Source organism: Poromitra crassiceps, assembly GCF_964638095.1.
Source record: "Poromitra crassiceps genome assembly, chromosome: 7".
Classification (NCBI taxonomy): Eukaryota; Metazoa; Chordata; class Actinopteri; order Beryciformes; family Melamphaidae; genus Poromitra; species Poromitra crassiceps.
Genome location: NC_139628.1, coordinates 36,252,744 through 36,278,762, shown reverse-complemented (window position 1 = coordinate 36,278,762; position 26,019 = coordinate 36,252,744). Strand labels below are relative to the sequence as shown.

Sequence of the window (26,019 nt, the reverse complement as noted above, 5' to 3'; positions counted from 1 at the left end):
TACATGTCCAGCCTCGTCGTCTATCACTATTCATGAGTGGGAGCTTGGGTGGTGGGGCGCGTGGGTGTGGCGGGGAGGGCACGCTTAGTGCTTGACATTTCTAGTAATTATCTTTATGGAGATGGGAGGCCTCTCAATTAGAGTGGCGCTTGATTAAAACTAATGGATCTCCCTGCCGGGCCGGGCAGCCGGGCGGGCGGGGAGATCATCAAGTTCTCCTTTAGTCGCCCTGGGACATCGGGTGACCTTAGAACAGACACACACTGACTGGTTAAGATGTAGGAATATTAGGCCTCAACACTGAAAACAAAAATACTTGACCACTTATGATCAGATCTCACTCCTGCTGAGATCAGATCTCACTCCTGCTCACACTGCTGTATATGCAGATAAACAGATAGGCTACGAAATGATTAACAACTCAGTAACACCGAAAATGTGCAGATTTACAAGTCCCCCCACCCCTCCCCCAATATATTATTTTGCCAATTTCAATTTTCAGAACACCAACACATAAAAACGAACTCAGATACAGGAAAACAAAAAACAAAACAAAAACAACAAAAAAACAACATACACTCCAATATTACAACGTGGTGCTACCAGCTGAATAAAGTGCTTATGTGCTTGTAAAACATTTTGTGCATGGGGTCCTAAGGGGATCCACGGGAGACCAGCCGGGCGAATCACCCGTCGCACCTAACCTCGTCAAGGTAGGCCAGAAACAGGTCCCAAATAGTTAGAAATCTCTTAAGCGAGTTGGTCCTCAAGAACCTGAGTCTTTCCATCCGTATACCAGAGATCATGGCAGCCAACCACAGCTGAAAAGAGGGTGGAGAGGGGGACTTCCATTCCTGCAGAATGAGTTTCTTGGCAACAATTGTCCCCTGTGTCAGAGATTGTTGCACAGCTGTAGGGAAGTCCAGAGAGGACTCCGAGCAGCCAAAGATGGCGAGTTCTGCCTCCGGCCGAAGGGTTATTTTGTAGGCCTTAGGCCATGTCCACACGGAGATGGAAGCTATCTTTTTTTTTTTCATTTCAGAAAAGTTTTCCATAAACATGGAAACGTTTCAAGAAATGTGTGTATCCACATGAAACCACTGAATACCACTGAAACCGCTGTAGAATAACAGAGAATAGGACAATCTCGTCAATAATGGCATACAACCTCTAGGGGCGCACAGTCTATAATGTGTATCTCACTGTAGCAGCAGCTTAAACCCTTGGCTTTGCGGGGAGGTTTGCCATGTCGATGAATAAAATGATGAAACCTACAGTATACAGGCAAATGCAGAGCTGTTCAGCAGGGCTGATGGTCTCCCTGTAGCCTACAATATAGAACGTTAACTATCGGTGACATTCCTGATATCATCCACTTCCATGATCTTTAGACATGTTGCAAACACATCCCAGCGTATTGGCCGCTCCTGCACATCACAGCACAGGCTAAATGATGCAACATAAATATACATTATATAAACTCATGGCATAAATGTGTTTTTATTGGAAAAAGTCGCGTCAAGTAAGCTAAAGTCTTGTTGGAGTGGACACGAGCGGATATCACAGACATCACAGTGCAACCGCGTGTTCCTCAAACCTCTCACTTCCCTATTCACGTTGTATTTACGAGGGCTATATATAGGGCAAGAGAGTATGTTGGTTACACTCAGGGTTTAGATTTCATTTCATTTCATTTTGTCCAATATTAAAATATTCCAGAATTGCATGTTGTATTAAAAATAAATATAATTTCTATCTAACACGTTAAGCCTGATTTTGTTTGTGTTATTGTAAAAATGTAGCCGCCGCTAAGCCTTCTGGGAAATATCCGATGAAGGGAGGGGAGGGGTGGATGGGAAGAGTCAGCTGTGTGGAGCCCTGAGGATGTTGTAGGCTACACGCTGTTCTCCGTGTCCACTTGTTGCTGACGGTGGTAATAGAGGAGCATTATATTTTGCTGCAAGATCCCCACTGCTGTAGCACGAACGTTACTGCCATGATTGTTATTGTTGCTGGTGGAGAGAGGTGGGGCTATGGCGTCATCGTTTCAGGAAAGATGCGTATGGGTTGTAAACACGGAAATGCAAGGGTGGCGTCTTCAGATTTAATCACTCTGGGACCCGTTTTGAAAAATTAGCGTATACGGCCAGAACGTATAGTCCCAGAACGCGGTTCCATCTGGACGAAACGGCTATATGACAAAAAACTTTAGCGGATACACCTAAAGTCGTCTCCGTGTGGACATGGCCTTAGAGTACCAGTCAAATACTTTGGCCCAGAATCTGGTCAGTGAAGGGCAGAACCAGAAGGCATGACACAGAGTGCACTCCGACACCCGACACCTGTCACACAGTAGTGAGACAGACAGGTAAATCTTATGCAACGTATACTTAGAATAGTGAAGACGGTGAGTGACTTTAAATTGGATCAGTTGGTGTCTACTATCAACTGAGCAGAGTTGTATCACAGACAGACTCCTATCCCATTATAATGTAATTTACGTCAATGCCAAGTTCCCCCTGCCACGCTTCTCTAATCTTCTCAGTAGAGGCCGCGGTGCAGTTGTCAAACAGACATACAAATCTAGAAATGAGATGCTTGGAGTGAGGAGGGCTCAGCAATACATTAAAAAAGCATGTTCACAGATTTGCAGGTTTGTTCTGCCTAGATGCAAGTGACACAAACAGAGGATGTCAGTCCTACAATGTGTCCTGAGGACCCATCAGCATTTACACTGCAAAATATATGTGGTCAAATGGGTCCCAGACAACCTTGGCAAGTGTTTTGAGTGATCGGATCACAATGTGTCTTGGCGGTCTTTTACACTTAATGTAGCGCTGTGCACTTGTGATCCTGTCGCCCTAAGATGCATTCTAAGACCAACTGTAAACATCCTCTTTGTCTTCTACGTGACCACAATCTAAAAACAGAGTTCTACAGTACAGAGTGCCAACACAGCATGAAAACTAAAGCACTCTTGGTTTGATGGGGTCATCTCTTTTAGGTATTAAATTGAGTTTGTCACTATCATATCTCCAAGTTGATCTTATCCCTCTCTCTGCCGTTCTCCCGCACGAACACAGCAGACAGACACGCACTCTGCGGTTGTGTCGTGCCTCCCTGCGCCAGCGTGTGGACACACTAATGACAGTCTTAATGGAAAACAAAACGCGCTCTCTGGGGAGTGTGATGGTCAGGGCAGCCATTACTGAGTCACTCAATAGCAGCTGATTGACTGGCTCTCCTGCTCTGTTATAAGCCTGTTAAGCTGCTACTCAACGTCAAAGCTGTGCGCCTGCTGCTCTCTGTAAACCTGCTCCTTGCCTCCACAGGGATCAAAACTATTCACCCCTATTCAGGAAATGGATAGTTGCAGACCTCCGGCGTGATTTAGCTAAATGTGTTTAAAGCCATTATAAAACACCCCTAAAAAGAACACCTGTGGCTGAAGATCAGTTCATTTATATACAAATGTACTTGCTGAAAAACACCATGCAGACTGGTTCAAGATCGCCATTGCTTTGCAGGAGAATCCTACGTGCCCCCTTACGCATCAGATTGATCCGATTTCACCAAGTAACAGTTCTTCTTCCTGAAAACGTGCAGCAAGTAAAGAAATATGGTTAAGATTCGGGTTGTTTTGGCAAGTACAACAATTTGGTTAGGGTTTGGTTATGGTCAGTTTTTAGATGAGAAAACCCTAACCCTAATCTTAACCACATCTTTTTTACTTGCCGCACGTTTTCAGGAAGAAGCATTTGCGGCGACCAATCAAATGAGTTTGGGGCGGGGTTTTCCCAGCCCATACTAGGAAGAAATGTTGGTCCAGGAACAACTGTTACCTGGTGAAATCAGTTTGTGCGTTCCTACTATATATGCTACTGTAGAATGAAGGAATCTCTATCTGTCTAAAGCACATTTATCTCCCCAGCGAGTTGGCAAATTAATCTGAAACTGAAACTGCACATGGGTCTTGAGTATTGGCATAAGAAGGAACTGACAAAGCTGATTTTTTTCCAGCAGTATGGAGCCTTTTTTCTGTCATTTTTTTATGTTTGAAAGTTCACCATTCACTTAATTTGTTTCGGAGAATCCTGCAACAGTGTTTTGCTGTGAAATTTCATTTTTGGGTGAACTTATCCTTTAAATGGCCTATGACAAGCTTTCCCACAGTGCTATATAGTCAATGCAGGACAAATTAAAACACAAATACTGCCTTAACTGATTTTTGAGGGGAAAAAGCAAGCACAGCATCCAACGTGCCATACAGTATACAGTATATACAGTATACTGTATACTGTATATACAGTATACTGTATATCATACAGTATACAGTATACTGGCCACGGTGGCATTGGAATGGGAACAACATTTGGCAGCATGAATGTGTTGTGTGAGTCAGGTAGTGGTAGGTTGTTAAAATTGTAACTAATTGAGATACATATTGAGATAAATACCTCAAATTCCTTGCATGCCTTTGCAAGCCATGAGCAAGCTGATATGAGTTCAATTTGAAGATACAAATAGACCTTTTTGCTTCATGCCATTACAAACAATGTAAGATTACAAACTTACTCTTTGCATTTAAGCTAGCAAATTTGAGTAAGATGAATGATACCTGAAATTATTTCATTCACACTGCAAATTGTGAATTCACATTGACTTTGTCTCAGCACAACTACCAGTAGCCTTTGTCAGCACCAGTGGCTCCTGCATTACATTACTGGCTTCCCGGGGGAAGCTAAGCAGGTCTGCCTGTGGATACTCCATGGAGGGGAGACTGGTGCTGGAAGTGATGTTGGAGGACCAGCAGGAGGTGCTCTTCCCTCTGGTCTAATGAATGATCTCCCCGTTCCCAGTGCCCCAGGGCAGAGAGACTCTGTCCTGTGAGTGAGCACCGTGCCCCAGGGCAGAGAGACTCTGTCCTGTGAGTGAGCACCGTGCCCCAGGGCAGAGAGACTCTGTCCTGTGAGTGAGCACCGTGCCCCAGGGCAGAGAGACTCTGTCCTGTGAGTGAGCACCGTGCCCCAGGGCAGAGAGACTCTGTCCTGTAAGTGAGCACCGTCCTTCGGATGAGACGTTAAACTGAGGTCCTGACGCTGTGGTCATTAAAGATCCCATCAGCACTCTTCGCAAGAGTAGAGGAGTAGGGATGTGACCCCCGGTGCCCTGGCTAAAGTCCCACACAGGCCTTCCTTCAATCATGGCCACCTAATAATCATCCGTCGTTCCTACATTGGCACATTCAGTCCTCAACTCTCCACCATGATAGCTGATGTGTGGTGAGCGTTCTGGGCAGGGTGGGAATTTCGTCATTTTAGGGGCAAAGCCAACTGGCTTTCGGCATCACAATTTTTTTTAGGGCACAAGGCCACATGCCAGGGCACAAAGGCCATTGCTCTATTGACATAATAAACAGCGATTTTTCTGAAATGTGTCTTAAAATGAGCCAATTACACATCCTTTGCATAGGGCAGGCTACATTAAACTGAGACCACTGATGCTTTTAAAGCAGCTGACAGTAGCAGGCTGGTAGCAGGGCACAGCTGCCAAGGTGGCCATAGGGATCTCAGGGCATCACGGCCAGAGGGAGGGGCAACGGAGGCCATGGCCTGATGGCCTCTGTGTAATTCCCACCCTGGTTCTGGGGCAAACTGGCTGCTGCCGTGCATCACCCAGGTGGATGCTGCTACACATCGCTGGTGGTCGAGTTGAGTTCCCCTCCCCCCATCCCCTGGTATGAGAAGCGCTACGAGTATCTAGAAAGGCGCTATATAAATGCAATCAATTATTATTATTAGCCTTTGCTTGCCTTGTCAAGCAGAATACAAACTGAATTATTTCCCTTCCATATTACACCGAAATGGCAGATTGAAAACATTAAACATTAAAATGTGTTATTTAGGTAAGCTCATTCCCATCCCAGCCCCCATCTATTTTGTTGACTGGTGGAAGCCATGTGTAAGGTATATGTATGTATATTTACACAGGTGATTGCGTACAGTACACCAGCACAGCACATAGAGAATCACTAACCCATACAGACACATAGGCTAACACACATGTCCGCCGGAATGTGATTTTGTGGAAAAAAGTGATAGCCCTAATGTGCACCCACAAAGATATTAACATGTAGGCACACACATACACACACACACACACACACACACACACACACACACACACACACACACACACACACACACACACACACATCCCATCATCCCCTTCTCCCTTTCCCCCGTTCCTTCTACCTGGGGGAATCTGATCGCCTCCTGATGTGAGGCTTAGAAACAGTAATGCAATAGACAGCCAACTTATATTTCCCCAGCGAGACAGCCACAGCTAAAACTTCATATTCTTCGGCGACCGTGCAGCTGAGCGGCGGGGACAGCCTCCAAGACACCGTGGAGAAGGTGGGATGGAGGAGTCGGCGAGAGAGAGAGAGCAGGATGGATAGACAGATAGACAAACAGATAAGAAAGAAAGTAGAGGGAGAGGAACTAATCCCTCAATATTTCAGGTCGATCCCCACTAGCAGATCCTATGATACGCTATCTCCATTCCAGGGAGGAAACAAGGCCAAAGGCGGGAGGTACTCTGAAGTAAAGACAAGTCAAATCAATACCGTGGACCTCTCATTCCTGAACAGTTGGCTTGCCGTCTGCCGGGCTAGCCTGACGGGCTGAACAGGCTAATGACACCTAATCAAATCAATGGGAGGAAATTCTACCCACTGAGCTTGCCCTAAATTGTCACATCCCGACAGTCTAGTCCTATCGGCTGAGGAGGAAGAGACGATAAAGTGTGAAGGAGAAAGACCGTGAGAGAAGAAATAATTACCGTAAATTCCGGACTATAAGACGCACCGGTCTATAAGCCGCGGGACCAAAATTGACTATTTTTTTCTTCTATAAGCCGCACCGGTCTATAAGCCGCGGGTGTTTTGATGTTTAATTACCATATGAAAGGGTTCGTGCACAGAGAGGAATGTCGGGAAACAGATGGCTGTTTGGGGAAGCTCCCATTTATTAACATTTCAACAAAACAAAACAAAAGTCAGGTCACTAATCCCCAGACAAAATCACACAACAATAGGCTATATGTGCAGCAAACGGCTGTAACCAGAGAAGTCAAGTCACTAACCCTCGTCTTCCTCTTCTTCCTGCGTACTGAAACCACCAAAGTCCTCATCTTCAGTGTCGGAAACGAACAGGTTCAGGGTGGCTTCGTCAACCACTCTCCTCTCTCCTTCATTGTCACTCAAAACCAACGAACTCCTCTTCGTCACTGTCGGCATCGAACAGCCTCTGAAGCCTCTGACGGCCCTCAGCGCCAGCTGTGGCGGCGTCATCCTCTTCATCCCGCAGCAGTCCAGCGTTTTGGAACCCGTTGGTGATTGTGGATGTTTTCACACTCCTATAATATTCCGCTTCTACTGCTCGTCTTGTTGTGAATATTCCTTGATCTTCCTTTGTGTGAATTCGCCGAAGTTTGTGATTTTCTCCTGGTAGTCGGGGGAGGGAGTTGGCCGAGTGGCCGTTTGCTTACCGTAATTACCATATGTAAGTGGTCACGCACAGAGGGGATTGTCGGGAAAGAGATGGCTGTTTGAGGAAGCTCCCATTTACCGTATTACCGTAACATTTCAACAAAACAACATAACACAACACCACCGTTGTTTATTTTTACAGTGCACACAGTGTCCGCGGTGTGGTGAAAAGAGGGCAAGAGAGGAAATTAAAACAGAAGTGGATTTATAGTTAGAAAGAGTGCTAAAGAAGAGAGAATTCCGTTTTTTATTTTTTTATTTTAGTTACTCACAGTACTATTGACCAGTCCAACTCAAAAGATATTCGGCAGTTTCACTTTGAGCTCTTGTTCCGCCGCTGTCCATCAATGGTTATGACGAGTCTCGCTGGGTACAGTACGCCAAAGCGATATCCATTGACTCGATGATGCTGTTGTATGTTTCGCGTTTCTGTTGCACCAACGCGGACGGTGAGGGGCTTCTTCCCCGCAGCCTGGAGGATGAGTTGACGGTCGGGCCAGCGGAGTAGGCAGATGAAGATGGCCCTCGGTGGCAGGCCGGGGTCTGGACGTGGCCGAGGCGCCCGGTGTGCCCTGTCCACCTCTGGTGGTTTCTCGCCTTCCTTCAGGTCCAGGATGTAACACAGGATTTTGCCACGAAAGCGTCCATGTCACCCATCTCAGCTCCCTCTTTTACATTGATCAGGCGAATGTTATTTCTTTTACTCCTGCTGATTAAGTCATCAACCTGCGTGTGCAGGGTTTCGATTTTGCATTTTATCCATTTTCGGACTCACTGTGTTGTTTTTGTCCTCCAGTGCGCGGATGCGCTTTTCCGCATTATAAACTCTGTTCACGGTTGCCTTAGTTTCTTTAGTGAGTGAGTGGATGGACTTCTGCACGTTTTCAAACTTGTTTTCAAGCTGCTCAAAACCTCTGAGCGATGTCGGACTTAATCGATAGTGTTTCACGGAGTAAAAGTTTAGCCCAAGCCGTGTATCTCCAGCCTCCAGCAGGTGAGTCATTTCCTCATTCATGGCGTGATTGCTTCGTCTTTTTCTTTCTGCTTACCTGTGTTGTGTTATGTTATGTTATGTTATGTTGTTAAAAGAGGGCAAGAGAGGAAATTAAAACAGAAGTGGATTTATAGTTAGAAAGAGTGCTAAAAAAGAGAGATTTTTTTTTTTTTTTTTGGAAAAAATCCATAGATAAGCCGCACCGTTATATAAGCCGCAGGGGCCAAAAAACGGGAAAAAAGCCGCGGCTTATAGTCCGGAATTTACGGTAGCTGAAATATCTGTGAAGATGATATAGACTGTGGCTATGTTTACATTACATAATAATGCAAATATTAGCTGAAATATCTGTGAAGATGATATAGACTGTGGCTATGTTTACATTACATAATAATGCAAATATTAGCTGAAATATCTGTGAAGATGATATAGACTGTGGCTATGTTTACATGCACAAAATAATGCAAATATTAGCTGAAATATCTGTGAAGATGATATAGACTGTGGCTATGTTTACATGCACAAAATAATGCAAATATTAGCTGAAATATCTGTGAAGATGATATAGACTGTGGCTATGTTTACATGCACAAAATAATGCAAATATTAGCTGAAATATCTGTGAAGATGATATAGACTGTGGCTATGTTTACATGCACAAAATAATGCAAATATTAGCTGAAATATCTGTGAAGATGATATAGACTGTGGCTATGTTTACATTACATAATAATGCAAATATTAGCTGAAATATCTGTGAAGATGATATAGACTGTGGCTATGTTTACATTACATAATAATGCAAATATTAGCTGAAATATCTGTGAAGATGATATAGACTGTGACTATGTTTACATTACATAATAATGCAAATATTACCTGAAATAGCTGTGAAGATGATATAGACTGTGGCTATGTTTACATTACATAATAATGCAAATATTAGCTGAAATATCTCTGAAGATGATATAGACTGTGGCTATGTTTACATGTACAAAATAATGCAAATATTAGCTGAAATATCTGTGAAGATGATATAGACTGTGGCTATGTTTACATTACATAATAATGCAAATATTAGCTGAAATATCTGTGAAGATGATATAGACTGTGGCTATGTTTACATTACATAATAATGCAAATATTAGCTGAAATATCTGTGAAGATAATATAGACTGTGGCTATGTTTACATTACATAATAATGCAAATATTAGGGATGGAGAGTCGAGTCCAAAAATAATTCTGAGAATCGATTCTGCTTATAAACGGAATTGGAGTCGACTCCCGTTGCAATCTCGACTCTGGAATCGGGGAAACGGTTTAATTTAAATGAATTTGTAATAAAATAATTCTGATTAGCGGCATAAAACTTTTCGTGTTGATTTTCATTTGGAATCGGAATTGATTTTGAATCGATTCCATCAATTACTTTACAAGGAGTTGGAGTAGAAGTAGTACATTGTTTTTAAATCATCCATCCCTAGGAAAGATTGCCAATAGAGTAAGAGAACAGTACGATTAAGCCCAGCCGCTTTGGGCAAAATGGGCAAAACAAATTCTGTTTTGTACTTAATAATAGTTCCCTTTTCTAAGTCTGGGGTATAGCTGCCCAGAGTGGATTATACTGTATGTAAAAGAGTCACAATCATGACCGTATACAGTACTACTGTAAACTTGTCGTACGAAACGAAGGAAAAGTTGAAGTTTGTGTCCGTCTGGCAGACTCCAGCTGGGAGACCTGAGAGGCTGCTGAGGTGTGGCAGCTGCCTCTCCAAGCACTCATCTCGCCATGACAGATGACACTCGTCATTTTCTGGACTGGCTCAAATTCCACCCAGGTGCAGCAGCGTGAGGAGGACACACACACACATCACCCACCAAAGGAATGTGAGTACGAATGCATGCAAAGACAAGCAGAAAATAGATCATAATACGCTAAATAATGCCCTTGTACATGGACACACACAAACAAAACACTTCCCCCACCGAGCGTATGACAAGCGAACAGGAAGCAGATGTATCTCACTGACTCTGTCTACTTTAGAATGACGGGCGTGACAGAGAGAGAGAGAGAGAGAGAGAGAGAGATGCTTGCTGGAGGATACAGAAAGTGAATAAAAAAAGCAAGTTGGATTACCAGATGAGAGAACTTGTGTGTGTGCGACTGTGTATGTACGCGCGCATGTGCAAGAGTGTGAGTGTGTGTGTGTGTGTGTGTGTGTGTGTGTGTGTGTGTGCCCCTCAACAAAGCCTGGTATAGCAAGGAGGAGAGAGAAATGGCGTCTGAGTCAGAAGAGTGAGAGGCAAGGCGTCACGTGATGCTTGAGGAAGTGCATGGGCAACAAAGAGGAAGCAGGTGTAATACACTCATGAATAAATACGCTGAGGGCTGGAATTGATCATTATAGCTGTCTGGGAAGGCAACAGAAAAGACAAGGAAAAGAAGCGATGAATAGAGAGGCCCTGCAATTTGATGAGTGGTACCGAAGCAGGGACAGATCCTTGACAGACACTTTTCATTGTCAGCGATGACACTTCGCTAGTTTTTGCCTGTGTCGTCTCTAATTACTGCCTTTTTTTGTGTGCAGCATACGAGTAGGATTTTGGCCCAAAATTGCCACACAAGTCTGTTCTTCATGAAAGGAATTATAATAGGATTTTTCTCTCGTAGGGGCTGTTCACATGTAGCTTTTCTTTTCCCCACAACTGCCAGAGCCCCTCCTCTATTAAAAGTAACAGGAAGCAGCCGCAAGGCGCACGAAAGGCTCCTGAGAAGCGCTGTAGCCGGTGTTTTTTTGTTGTTTTTTCTCCAAAAGTTGAGAAATGTTCAACTTTTCAGTAAAGCGCCGGCCCGTGACGTGAGCCGCTTTTTCAAGCCGACCAATGACGCCGTTTCCCATAGCAACAATAAATACATTACATTACGTCATTTGGCAGACGCTTTTATCCAAAGCGACTTACAATAACACATTTTTGTCAGCAATAGAGCAATCAACTAGGTAACACAGTCTGTGACAACTACAACTTCTGAAGGAACAGTGGTACAAGTTTAGTTTAGGTTAGTTTCTTTTATTTAGTTTTTTATTAAGAGAAAGAAGTTAGTTCAAGTAGGGCCCAGATGGAGCCTAAAAAGGTGTGTCTTTAGTCTTTTCCGAAAGATCGGCAGTGATTCGGCCGTCCTGACCGAAATATGGAGAAGTGCCGGTGGAGAAATAGAGCGTTGTATAACAGCGACCATAAAGGCAGTACAGTATATGGATTATCCAAGACATGTAGCCTAATGGAAATATCTGGAATGCCTTTGCTTGGTCCATAACACTGTATTGTATGCTAGAAGAGCTGTAAACAGCTGATCGATAGCAGCTGTGAAGCGAACATCACATGACGTCGTGTTGCGTTTTTTATTTCTCCTCTCCAGGCTTTTTACATGCAAAAAATGCTGTGTTTGAACAGCCCCTTATTAAGTATTACTAGTCCATACCAGGAGATACGTGCATCCCAATTCAGCGCAAGACTTTCCAAAAATGCTCATAAACAGCTTAAATTTGGTGAAATGGAAAACCCGGCTGTCACTTCCTGTCTATTCCAATCCTCAATGCACATGGGCAGTTTCAGATTGATCGGACAACCCGTTAGGGAGATAAATGGATTTGGACGGATAGACCGCGTTTAATTCATTCTATATAGTAAGATTATGATTTGATTTGATTTTCAGTTCAGTTTGTGTTCTGGTCTGGTCTGGTCTGTTCTGTACTGTTGTTTTCATAAATGATCATGGGGTCATGGGCTGGTCAAGAACATATCTATCAAAGTATACAAAGTGTACTTAGTTTGGCGGCTGTAGCCAAACTGAGTGGGATCTACAGTCAATGCTCCGGGGGCCTCTGTCTTACAGCGTGTGATGTGAGGCCAGGGAACAAAAGGTTGTCTCTGCTGCCTCCGCTGAGGAGCGGAAACAGCGCGCTCCTTAATTGGCGCTCCGATCAGAGAGGGATCTGGGCTGGGGGAGCCGCGGCTCTCCGCAGCGCCGTCATCCTGGGAACGCCGGGGTGCTGCTCCCGTCTGTCTTGATTAACGACCTCTCCCTCTGACCCCTCCCACGAGTCCTGACAGGCACCTCGACTCGCTGCAGCACAAATTCCTAAAGTGCATACACACACTTCCTGTAAGTATGCAGACGCATTCACAGTTCACACGAGCGCCTGTGTGGCCGCGTGCAGACGCTACCATGCTGTAATTTATACAGACATGCGCGCTCACGCAGCGCAGCGCAGAGCTAACGAGCGGGTTTCTGACTGAAAGGCGAAGCGGGGCAGAGTTGTTGGGCAGCAGCTAATTGAATCAAAAGCGAAGGACACTTTATTGGCTGTCACACACACACACACACACACACACACACACACACACACACACACACTCAAGTTTACATTCATCATCCTGCAATGGCCACTCAAATGAAATATAGATGACCTGAAGTGCACCTGTTGTTCAGGCATTTGTGGAAAAAGCACCTCGCCGGATATCCCCCTCGCGCAGCCTTATTTTGTCGTGGGTCAGCAGCATTTCTGTGTGCTGTTACTTAATCTGAGGCAGCGGTAATAAATCCTGTGGCTTCACGCTGACTCTCTCCACTCGCAGGTCGGCCGCGCCGTGCCAGGGAGCGCTCAGGCAAATATGCGAGTCAGAAAGTGGGAGAGCCGGCTGTGGCAATCAAGGAGCCCTGCCAATGGCAAAGCGCTGCGGGCGACGCATTGTCATTCAGTCCGCTTGCGGGCAACCCAGAATGCCCAGTTTCTCCACGGGGGGATCATTAAAGTTTCATCCTATTTTATCCTATCTTAAATTCTAATGCCAACTGTAAGTAAAGTAAGGGGTAGAGGGGAGGTATCTGGCCGGGGGGATAGGAAAGTGTTTCCCCATCCCCTGTCATTATATACCTATACCACTATCATTACAATATCTGGGGGGGGAATGTGAGGTAAAATGCATAGCAGACCTTGCATATCTGCATGTGTGTGTATGTGTGTTTGGGGGGGGGTGGCTGGGCGATTTGAACAAAAATCAAATACCCCATTTTTTTTTAACCCAATACTTCAATATCGATATTGTGACAATATTGTAGGGTTGACTTGGTCATTAATTGGTCACTATTGGAGATTGTCTGGTAAGTTCAGAAAATGACACCACTTTACTGTAACGCAGCCTTTAAAACCAGCAAAAGACAACACTTGGTTATTATGTGCCATACCGCGATATTACAATACCCCAGATTCTTTACTTTTGTCACTAGGTCACTCTGCACTCTACAATAAACCCACCTGCCCTCCACTATCATAACGTGATCCTACACGGCGCACACCTCCTAAACACACTCTCTCCGTCAGGCTAAAGGCAAATAGCCTTCATCTATCACAGCGTATGCCAGCTCCTCCTGTTCCTCCTCCTCCCCTCCCCCCCCCCCGTCTTCCCCCTCACAGCTCCTCCTGTTCCTCCTCCTCCCCTCCCCCCCGTCTTCCCCCTCATTGCTAATTAGCCAGAAGATGGATTACATCATGGGATCTAATAGAGGGAAGCGGCATTACACCACCCCACCCCACCCCACCCCACCCCCAAACTCTCTCTCTCACACACACACACACACACACACACACACACACACACACACACACACACACACACACTACTCCCTTGTCGCGATCAAATCACTCGGGCGATCTGCCCATTTAACTCCTCATTCCTATTAACGAAATAGGGAGGAGTCACTCATCAGTCAAACAAATATTAATAACATTAGTCAGGCCTTAATACCTTTACAATAGATAGCGCGCCACGACAAAATGGAAAAGAAACGGTGTGACCTTTAAGAACGTGCTGATTAAGTGCTGGGGGCGGGTTGATGCATTCGCTGCTGCTGATAATAGCAGCATAGGCTACATGGTAGAGCTTAAGTGCTTTTAGCGAGACGCAGGCATGGACTCCCACAGGAGAGAGAAGCATCAAAACTTCAGAGTTATTATGAGTTCTTTGCCGATCAGCGTGGAGCTCTTTACGGGATGCCGCGCAGGAGCAAAGGCGCTGGTTGTGATTGAACTCCATTAGAGAGCATCACCCATGAACGCGTCTGTGCAGAGGAGGAGTTGAGTCAAGCTTCAGAACGAGCCGCGGCTTTTGTGTTGCTTCACAGAAGAGCAGGAGAGAGGAGGATGTCGGCACTGCTGTTGGCACCGCTTCTACCATCGCTCGCTACCCCTGCGCCACTCTTCAGTCTAATCTGGATAGTTTGGAAAAACTGCAAGGATTTAGGCTACTAAAAAAATACGATAAAAAGGGGGGGGGGGGGATCACGATTTAAAAAAAAATGGAGGCAGAGGGGGGATCCAAGAACTCATCTATGAATGCTAGCAACTCTAAAAAAAACCTTTCATCGAATCCTCAACTGCTGTTGCTACGGCAACGGGGAGAAGGGGTGAGGGGGAAAAGAAATCAACATACAAAGACCTCATTTGAAACCATGATTTTGGAAAACTTGAAACTGTTAGACTGAGGCTTCATGGAGATTTTTTTTACTTCTTTTTTTTTATGGCCCCAAGGCCCAAATAACATGCATGACAACTTGGTATACAGACTTGTTTATCAGTTCCAAAGCAAGGCAAGGCAGAATGCATAATGTATCACGTTTGCGCTCTGCTGCTGTTAATTCACGCTAGCTCCCCAAAATCCTCTTGCAGAATAGCAGTCAAAGCTAAGCTGTTTTGGTGGGAGTCTGCTCCGCTGAAGATACACACACACACACCTGCGTGGGGGAAGCGCTCACCATCTCTTACTGTAGCACTTCCTCGTCGTATCTCGCTCATCAATTACCTTCCTTCCTGTCTTTGTATCCCTATTTTTATATTCCTCTCTCCTCTCTCTTTGGCTCCCCTTCACTGCCTCTCTGTGCTCTCTATCCCAGTAATCCCCTCATCCCTCTCTCCTCCCAGATGAGGTGCTCTGGCCGTGGCCCCGGCTATTCCGTTCCCCTCCAATCTGCGTCCCCCCCCTCCCTCCCCTGTCGGCTGATTTGCACACTTTATGAAGTGGAACGTCTCGATGGCTGCGTGGTGTTCCCCTTGGCGCTCGCCTGGCGCCGCTGTCCCAGAGCCGGCGTGCGACCTTAAACACATCATCAGCCCCGATGACCATGCAGACGGCCATATTATGCACGTGCATGCGCAAAAATAATAAATCGCACCCTCGTTTGCCGTCTCTCACTCATGCACAGAAGAACGATCTTGCTCTCTCAAGACTTGCTCATATACAGTATATTATATTGCTTAAATATATATATATATATATATATATATATATATATATATATATATATATATATGTATATATATATATATATATGTATATATATATATACGTGTATGTATATATATATATATATATATATATATATATATATATATAAATATAAATATAAATATATAATATATATACACTGTACTAGCAACACTCGATTTCTGTGTTGTTTTATGGCAAGTTGGCATCCGTTATGTTGCATTGCCACCTCCTTCTGGATTTATCCATCCACTACATTTCTGCAAAACACTACGGGTCTGTCTGAAACTCAAGTGAGCTCCTATCACCTAGCTACCTAACTAGATACTTGATTAATTAGGTAACTAATTTTAATATAGGTGGATGAAAAATAATTTGTTTCAGACGTCCTCATGCTTGAAGGTAGCATTGCACGCGACAGGTCGCACTGGTGCTGTTTCCATTGAATATACAAGATTTTTTCTGACCAAGATTGATCAAGTTGAATCCCAAAGCATTTGGCAATACATTTGTATAAAACGGCATGGCTGGGGGCTGTTTTCTCTAACGTTATACTACTTTTATAATCCAGAAAGGTCGAGGCTTCACAGGCTACCGTGAACACTTTTAATTTGAAGGCGAAAAAGGGAAATGGTACATATGAACTGATAGAATTGACATAAAGCACAGTTAAAACGAACTCCACTTACACTTGAAGGTTTGCAATGGTGCTATCATCCTGGCTGTGTAGTCCTGCTTTGGGGCGGGCGGACGAGTTCTCTAACGTTAGTTATATTAGCAACCTAACTAGTGGCTGCTGTCCAGAACACCGTCAGGTAAGATGCTTCCTACTATTGTTCAAAAGTGACTTTCCTGACACTGTACAAACATCTGACTGCACTAAATGTAAGTAAAGGGTGACGTTATTGACTATCCTAGAATAAAAACGAAAAGAAAGTGAAATGTGTTTGTTATTTAGCCAACATTGTTTCACTTTTTTCTGATGCGGTCGGCTTTGTGGGCGTCGCCATTAGGGGCTCGCTTGGCTCGCTTCGTTCTTCTTCGTCGGTTGTAAGGGTCGCAAGGTATCATGGGATACCCTAACCCACCAAAGTGTGCATGGTATGGTTCCTCGAAAATGATCCATAACCAGGTACCTAGAAAGGTTGCAAATTCAGTGAACTTATGTATCAAACTGGTTTCAGACAGCCTAATTACAACTTCTTACCTAGAAATGCCACCTATATGACATCACTGAGGACAATTGTTTGAGTGACATCACTGATGACATTATCATCGAATGCTCGAGTGACATCACTGGTGACATCATCACTTGTATCAAGTGGATCATCAGTGATTATGACAGTGATGTCATAAAGCCTTACCTGCAGAGGTAGGATGTATATAACTGTATATCATCAATCATCAGTGATGAGGTCATCAGTGATGTCATCAGCAATTCAAATCTTATTTCTTATGACATTACTGATGACATCCAATTCAGTCTGACATCACTGATGATGCCACAATGTCTGTGACATCATCATTGGGTATGACATCACCGCAGGCGGGCGGTGGTAGACATTATCAGTGATTTGTGATACAAATTGTGACATTACTACTACACTGATGACATGACAATTTGTCAAGTCACATCGCTGATGACATCATCAACGAATGCTCGACTGACATCACTGGTGACATGACCAATTCTACATCAGCGATTGACAGACATTGATGGTGTCATAGAAATTGTGACGTCATCAGTGATGTCATAAAGCCTTCCCTGCAGAGATATTAGCACCGGCAACCCGGGCAACTCGAGATCTCGACATCAACAAAATCATCAATCTAGTGATGTCGTCATCAGTGATGACACTCGGGCAATTACAATGTGATTTGTGAGGCAAATGGTGACATCATCAGTGACATGGGCGCATTGTTTCCAGAGTCTCCACCCTAGAGATGATGCGCCCATTTCAACAGTGATGTCACTCGAGCAATTAACAATGTGATTTGTGACGCAAATTGTGACATCATCACCAGTGACATGGGCGCATCGTCTCCATAGTTTCCACCCTAGAAATCGAACCTAGACTGCCACTATCTGTGTGAAGCTGGATTCTCTGGATGAAGACTGACACCCACACCCGAGAGTGCTCAGAGAAGTACCACACCTAATCCCGTATACTTCGCTTGGAAAAACATGACATGCACATCGTGGCATCTTCAGGACAACGCAACAGCAGCGCAATCCCCGTTGACATTTTTTTTTATATCACCTAACGCCAAAGGGAAAAAATATTGGTCTGTGATAGCGCTCATATTTTCTTCTCACTTTGTATCCCAAACAGTGACCTCGGGTGCTAATTCAGCAGTACGACATTGGTCAAGGACAGCGGTCCCCAGCAGGCTCAGTGCAGGACTCGGTGTCACAGCGGGGAGGTCGGAGTCATTGTTCACTCGGTCTAAGCCTGTTTTGGCCGGGGAGAGTTTGGGCCGATAGGATTCACTGGAGAATGCCGTGATCCAAGGGCTGGCCTAATTTGTAATTACCTTCTGCAGTCTTCTGGAAGACTGCGGTTTGCGCTCGTCCAGGATGTGGATTATCTAGCGCACTGAGATGGCAGGGTCGTGCGAGGCGAGCGTGTGCACGCATATAGACTCGCACACAACCACACACACACACACCGAGGTGAGCGTGGGCTAGCATAGACTCGCACACAACCACACACAACCACACACACACACACACACACACACACACACACTTGGCGAGACTCACTGATGAGTTTTCCAAGGCCCTAGGACTTGATTGACTGAGGCAGGCATGTTTTTAATTCGATTTTCCTGTCATCGTATTGCTAAATTTTTTAATCAAACCTCTGTGTATTACCTGTATTCCCCACACCGGATTACATTTAATTGTATCAATTGAATTTGGAGCTGAGGCAACGACTGAAAAATAAACTTGGATCTAACTTACCAATTCGGTTGTTCTGCTGAAAGCCGTTGAAGTAGACAATTCTGTCTGTAATCCACTGGATGCTGGGTTTTTTTTTGGTTATTAAATAAAATTTTGCTCTACAGACTGCCTATTCAATCCATATTGCTATTAAGCTGCAATCGCCCTGCTAAACCCATTTTTGAGTCATGAGGCACTCTACCCTATTATGTGTGTGCACGTAGGGGAATTGTTATGGGGATAAGACTAGGGATTAAACATGAATAAAGGAGTAGTTCAATAAAGTTCAAATAAAGAATATATGATTTGATCGTGATTTATCTTAGCTTGCAAGTGCTTGATACTTTTGCTCTTTGACAAACAAATGAAGAGTATGTGAGGAAATTTAAATATGAAACCACATCCAGTTGTGAGCAAAGGATAGCGTATCGGGACGTGGAGTTCGTCATTTTTTTGCTGTTGCCCCATTTCCACTGATGTATTTCACATCAAAGGATGAAGACAAAAGAACAACCCGTGTCGGGAGATCTGTCGGTCTCCATGTACAACTATGCTAAAAAGAAAAGTTGGCTGTGACTAGGCGCTGTGTGTCGCAGTCATGCTGGCTGCACGCGGTTCGACTCCTTCCACCTATCTGTGAACAGGTTTAGGTGACCAGCTGGCTCACAGGCGGGTAGAAAAAGGCACACACTGACTCTGCAGCTCCTGGTGGCCTTAACGCTGACCGCAAATAAGAGAGAGAGAACAAAATAACAGGGGAGGGAAGAGAGCAATGCTTCCTGGCAGGGGTCACTTGGGTTCACACATAAAAAGATGCAGGCTGCCTTTTTGGCCCTGACCCACATAGTGGCAGTGGATGCCGGTGCGTGCCAATCAGGCACCCTGGGCACAACTATAAATGCTGCCTATCCACACCTACTTCTTCACATACTGTAGGGTTGCCAACTCTTATGTGATTTCGCCAACTTAATGTTATATGAATATATGATTGTAATTGCCACACAATGACCCATATTATTAGTTCTCGCTCTCTCTCTCTCTCTCTCTCTCTCTCTCACACACACACACACACACACACACACACACACACCACAACAGACACACACACATACCACCCCACAACCCGACACACACCGCGCGCACACACACACACAAATTTAAATGATTTAATTATGTCCACATGGATACAAAAGTACAAAGGACATAAACACTAATAATGCAATCAGATGTTGGGAGTCAGTCAGTTACATGAGTGCCTAATTGGCGCCATTAGAAAACACTCATTGTTTATTATTATGATAATTTAACTTATCGTTCAACCGACTAGTATTTCTCGTGCCGACTAGTGGTCGGCACGACCATGACTTGTACCCATACCATGACTTGTACCCATACTTCATGGGTACAAAAAAAGCAGCACCTCCTCCATATTGAGCGGATACCAATAATAGCAGATATTGAACAATACCTTGCTAACTGCTTGGCACCTCTCTTACCGCGTGCACACACAAATAAATGAGCGCTCAAAGCACCCAAAATGTCAAGTCGAAGTAAATGTTATTCCCTCCTCATCACCTTCAATAAGTACTTTCACCCTGCTGGCTCCCTTTCCCCTGGAGAAGGCTGTGTAGAACTGACCATGAGCAAACACTGGCTCAGGCAGGTATGCCAAGCTGTGGAGTCTAATGGTGCAAACGCATTGGAAAAGGAAGCGGGGCTGCGCATAAATTCACCTCGAGCAGGAGCCTGGCCATTCACACCAGAAGTGTTTTGCTCTGCACCGGTCACAACTTGCACTGACTGCCTCCCGGGCTGCACACAATCGCTCGAAGCTCACGTCAAAAATAGAGCAGACGTGGAAACTATCGCTGCAGACCGCCAGCCACCCAGCCAGTGTGACCAATCTAATCTGTTAACAAGGGCGCCGCCGCCGGAATGAAACTGCCTGCGCTTCCAGACGCTTTGCCTCGCTTCTGCCTCACTTCCGTTTCCAGTGTGTTTACATCACAATAACGGCCTGGCTTGGCCACTAGGGGGCTGAGGCCGTCAGTTGTCTGTGACATCATCAGTTATGTCAGTGTGTGTGTGTGTGTGTGTGTGTGTCTGGATTGCAGTGTCTGTCTGGTGTCAGTTGCCTGTGACATCACTGATGACATCACAATTGCTCGGTGACATCACTGATGACATCATCACGGATGCAGTTCAGCGTGATAAAGACTTCTTCAGCTGCAACAGTGCCTCAGTTAGTCTGTAGACATGACCGGTGCTCAGAACATGAACTCTATCCAGAAGCAACAGCTCGAGGCTGCCATGGCCGACACTTTCCTGGAACACTTGTGCCTGCTGGACATCGACTCCGAACCCTCTGCCACACGCAACACTGGCATCATCTGTACGATTGGGCCAGTCTCTCGCTCTGTGGAGATGCTGAAGGAGATGATCAAGTCGGGGATGAACATTGCACGCTTGAACTTCTCCCATGGCACACACGAGTACCACGCAGGGACCATCAAGAATATCCGTGAAGCCTGTGAGAGCTTTGAGCCTGGCAGCATCCACTACCGACCTGTGGGCATCGCCCTGGACACCAAGGGCCCGGAGATCAGGACCGGACTCATCAAGGGGAGCGGCACAGCCGAGGTGGAGCTGATGAAGGGCAACATGATCAAGCTCACCCTGGACGATGCCTACGAGGACAACTGTAGTGACGAGATCCTCTGGCTGGACTACAAGAACATTACTAAGGTGGTGGAACTTGGCAGCAAGATCTACATTGACGATGGGCTCATGTCCCTGCAGGTCAAGGAGATTGGCTCCGATTTCCTAATGTGTGAGATTGAGAACGGTGGCACTCTGGGCAGTAAGAAGGGAGTGAACCTCCCCGGTGCCGCGGTGGACCTGCCCGCTGTTTCAGAAAAGGACATTGAGGACCTGCAGTTTGGCCTGGCGCAGGGAGTCGACATGGTCTTTGCCTCCTTCATCCGTAAGGCCGCAGACGTCCAAGCTGTCAGAGCCGTGCTGGGAGACAAGGGCAAGGACATTAAGATCATCAGCAAGATCGAGAACCACGAGGGTGTGCGCAGGTTTAATGAGATTGTGGAAGCTAGCGATGGCATCATGGTTGCCCGTGGTGACCTGGGTATTGAGATCCCCACAGAAAAGGTCTTCCTTGCCCAGAAGATGATGATTGGTCGCTGCAACAGAGCCGGCAAGCCAATCACATGTGCCACACAGATGTTGGAGAGCATGATCAAGAAGCCCAGGCCCACCCGTGCTGAGGGTAGCGACGTAGCCAACGCCGTGCTGGATGGGGCCGACTGCATCATGTTGAGTGGAGAGACCGCAAAGGGAGACTATCCCCTGGAGTCAGTACGCACACAGCATATGATCGCACGAGAGGCCGAGGCAGCCATGTTCCATCGGCAGGTGTTTGAGGACCTGTGCCGCAACACACCGCACTCCACTGACCCCGCCGAGGCTATCGCTGTCGGCGCCGTTGAGGCCTCCTTTAAGAGCTTAGCCTCTGCGTTCATTGTGCTCACTAGCTCTGGAAAGTCCGCCCACCTGATTTCCAGGTACAGGCCCCGCGCCCCCATCCTTGCTGTGACGCGTAATGAGCAGACAGCCCGCCAGGCCCACTTGTACTGCGGTATCTTCCCCGTCCTCTTCACCAAGCCCGCCCACGACGAGTGGGCAGAGGACGTCGAGCTACGTGTCAACTTTGCCATCGAAGTCGGCAAGGCCCGAGGCTTCTTCAAGGAGGGAGACCTTGTCATCGTCTTGACTGGCTTGCGCAGCGGCTTCGGTTACACCAACACCATGCGTGTGATCCTGGTGCCCTGAAGATGTTAGATGATGTCACTGACGACGACGATGATGGATGATGTCACCGATGTCAACACTGATGTGACACAGATCAACAAATAAACAGATCCCTGAATAAACCGAATAAACGGGAGATAGACTGGGAGTAGTACTCAACGTGTTGCTGTAACTCGGTCTCAGTAAAACAAGGAGTACAATGTTCCAAAAGCATAGTTCTGTCAGGACCATATAGTCCTATGTATTAGCGACCATAATATTTATAGCCCCGAACACACCATACGCCGAACCTATGCTGAAGCAACGCAGCACGGAGACCGTTTCATTTCAGCATCCTTGTTAACAGGCGAGACCGATCACACCAGCCGCACGCCACGCCACGCTGAAGCCACGCTGAAGCCACGCTGAAGCCACGCTGAAGCAATAGTTTCAGCTTCTGGTCTATTTTTCAAGCGTGCAGCGCGCTGCACTCGAGCAGCCAGGCATGAAGTCAATGGCGAGGCGTGGACAAAACAGAGCGTTTCTGGTGTGAATGACAAGGCTCCTGCTCAAAGCTTCCGTGAAGTGCTGCTTCAGCACTGCTTCTTCTGAGATGACCTATGGTGTGAACCAGGGCTATAAGGCAGAGATGACCTATGGTGTGAACCAGGGCTATACGGCAGGGAGAGCAGCAGCAGCAGCAGCGTTTGGGAGCTTCCTGCTCTTCCATGAACAGAACAGAGCAAGCAACGATGACAACACAAATGACATTTTTTAAGTCAATCACAGCATGAAAGGAGGGGCTGGGGTGGAGGTGGGTTGCAAACGGCTTGCAGAGAAAGCCGAAAAGAGAAGGACGACATGAAACAGCTTTATACTGTAGATAGCCTTAATAATAATAATTGATTGGATTTATATAGCGCCTTTCTAGATACTCAAAGCGCTTCACGTATCAGAGGAGGGAGGGGGAGGGAACTCAGCTCATCCACCACCGATGTGCAGCACCCACCTGGGTGATGCACGGCAGCCAGTGTTGCGCCAGAACGCTCACCACACATCAGCTATCATGGTGGACAGGGACTCAATAGAGTTTGTGGGCTGAGCTTGACTTCATGGCCTGCCAGAACTACACTATCGCCATGCTCCATTAGGTTAATTTCAGTTTTCTCTTCATTTGTAGATGGTGACGATGACCCACGTACAGTGCACACTGCCGGTTCTGACCAATCAACACTCATTTGCGTTGTACGGAGGTGGGGCTCTATGAACGTGTCATGAGAGAGAAATGACCGAAAGGGGCGAGCTACCACAGCATGTAGAAACCTAGGGCGTTTCCCTGAAGGGAAGGGCTTTGCCAACTGGCTCCTCTCTCCCACTGAGAGGGCCTTGTGACACAAACCAGTGTAGCCCAATCAGCTGTGCCAGACAGGGAGGGCTGGGAGGAACAGGGGAAGAGAGAGAGAGAGAGAGAGAGAGAGATAAGCAGATGGACAGAGAGCATGACAGAGATGGGGGAGGGGGGGCGGGCATGCCAAATCTGTTAAAGGCCAGAAATGTGTTGCTGTTTTATATACATAACATTTATTTAACTAGGAAGTCAACCTGGAGAGGGATTGACTCATTTTTGAACAGACGCTTGTACTCAATAAATATCATTTAACACATTTGAAGTGCTCTAGTTACCGTCTGTTGTAATTTTCTTTTCCACCTGGTCTCAACAAGATTTTTTTTAAATATGTAAAAACCCACCTGAGCAACTGAGTTGTTGATAGTTTTGCATAGAGGCTACATAGAGACTGCAGTCTGTCACCACTGATATTCACACTAAGGTTACATCGGAGCATGTGTGATTTATGGCCTGCTAGTTATGTATGGGGGCAGAAACGCTCCCAATCCTCAGTGGACCAGCAGCATGCAGAATTGGGAGTACTGGGGAATAAATTAACTGATGCACCAGTTCGTGGGGATGAGCTGGTGGGTCTTTGATTCATGGCTTCATTAAATTGAATATACTCTTCTGTGTGGAACAACTAGAAAACCCAGCCGCGACGAACACCTGAGACGTGTGGTGCGACCGTGCAAAGGTGTGCACACACTGGCTCTCTCAGCATGTCCCCAACACCACGTTTTTTGTTGTTGTTGATCTACAAAGATAGTCCTGCCAAATTGGCCAATCTTTATAATGCATAATCTGATTACATTTTAAATTTGTTACGCACTGTGTGTCTGTATTCACGTGTTCATTATTCATTATTCAATGGTCATTCAATTATTCTGCTGAACAAGCCTAAATGAATACAAATGTTTGGATCCCTCAACAACTGCTAATAATACCACTCAAGGGCACAATTCAATTTGATGGCGTAATTGGCACTCGGGAGAAGAAAGACACCGGGGAGTAGCAGGCTCCCTATGGTCCATATCGGAATGATGCTATGACAGATTTGGCAGTGTTATTGGCCCCAGCTGCTTAGACCCCGGTGCGATTAATGCAAAGCCTGACGACGGTGCTGTCATGGATATCACTCTCTCTCACACACACACACACACACACACACACACACACAATTGTCCTGAAATTGTCCTGAAAGCCACCATCTTGGGACCAACAAACAGACGACAACAGATCACGAGGGGAGCTCTCCAACCAACATCACAATACAAGCGGTGTGCTTTTTTAAAAATATATTAAATGTTATTCCCCCCCATATCTAGACCGTTTGCTTGGCATTCACATTGGTTCATTTTGCCAGCGCTAGACACGCAATTATCCAATGTAATCTTTTTCAGACGGCGCACACACAGCCATGGCATTCGGATTAATCTGTAGTAGACAATGCAGGGGTGGTGCTCCGATGCAATGGCGGTGAAATGATGTCAGCTTCAGCGGTATCCAATCTGTTGGCATCCTCATCTAACCTTACAATTATGTTAAGGTTGCATCTGCCTCTCAAGAGCACAGGGGTGACTTTGGACATGGGGAGGTGACAATGAGAGGTAATTGCCAAAATCCACGGCGGAATAGCGTGATCTCTCTCTCCGACACTGATGGGAGGGAAAAGACAAAGAGCCTTATGAATATTTAAATTGCAATTTTCTTCATTTTCTTCAATTGACCCTTTTTTTCTCCTCCCAATGAGGGGAAATCATGTGCTGGGTGGACGAGGGTGTCAAAACTAAAGTCTGTGGCTCAAGGCAGAAAGCAGATCACACGGGGGCTGATGACATCACTCGCTGATGACATCATCACTGATTACATCACAATTGCTCGAGTGACACCACTAATGACATAATCATTGATGACGTCCCATGACCTGGCCACTTTCTTTCTTTCTTTTGTGAGGACATAGAACTGCATGACATCATCGGCGACCTGACCACTTTACTGTAGGGACATACTGACT

At 45.8% G+C, this 26,019-nt stretch overlaps 1 pseudogene across 1 annotated transcript; it reads left to right on the top strand.

The window, feature by feature from the left end:
• The first annotated feature begins 21,070 nt into the window (after window positions 1-21,070).
• On the top strand, window positions 21,071-22,657 carry LOC310779578 (pyruvate kinase PKM pseudogene; annotated as a pseudogene). The gene has a single exon. The product of its transcript is annotated as a pyruvate kinase PKM pseudogene (transcript).
• The last annotated feature ends 3,362 nt before the right edge of the window (window positions 22,658-26,019 follow it).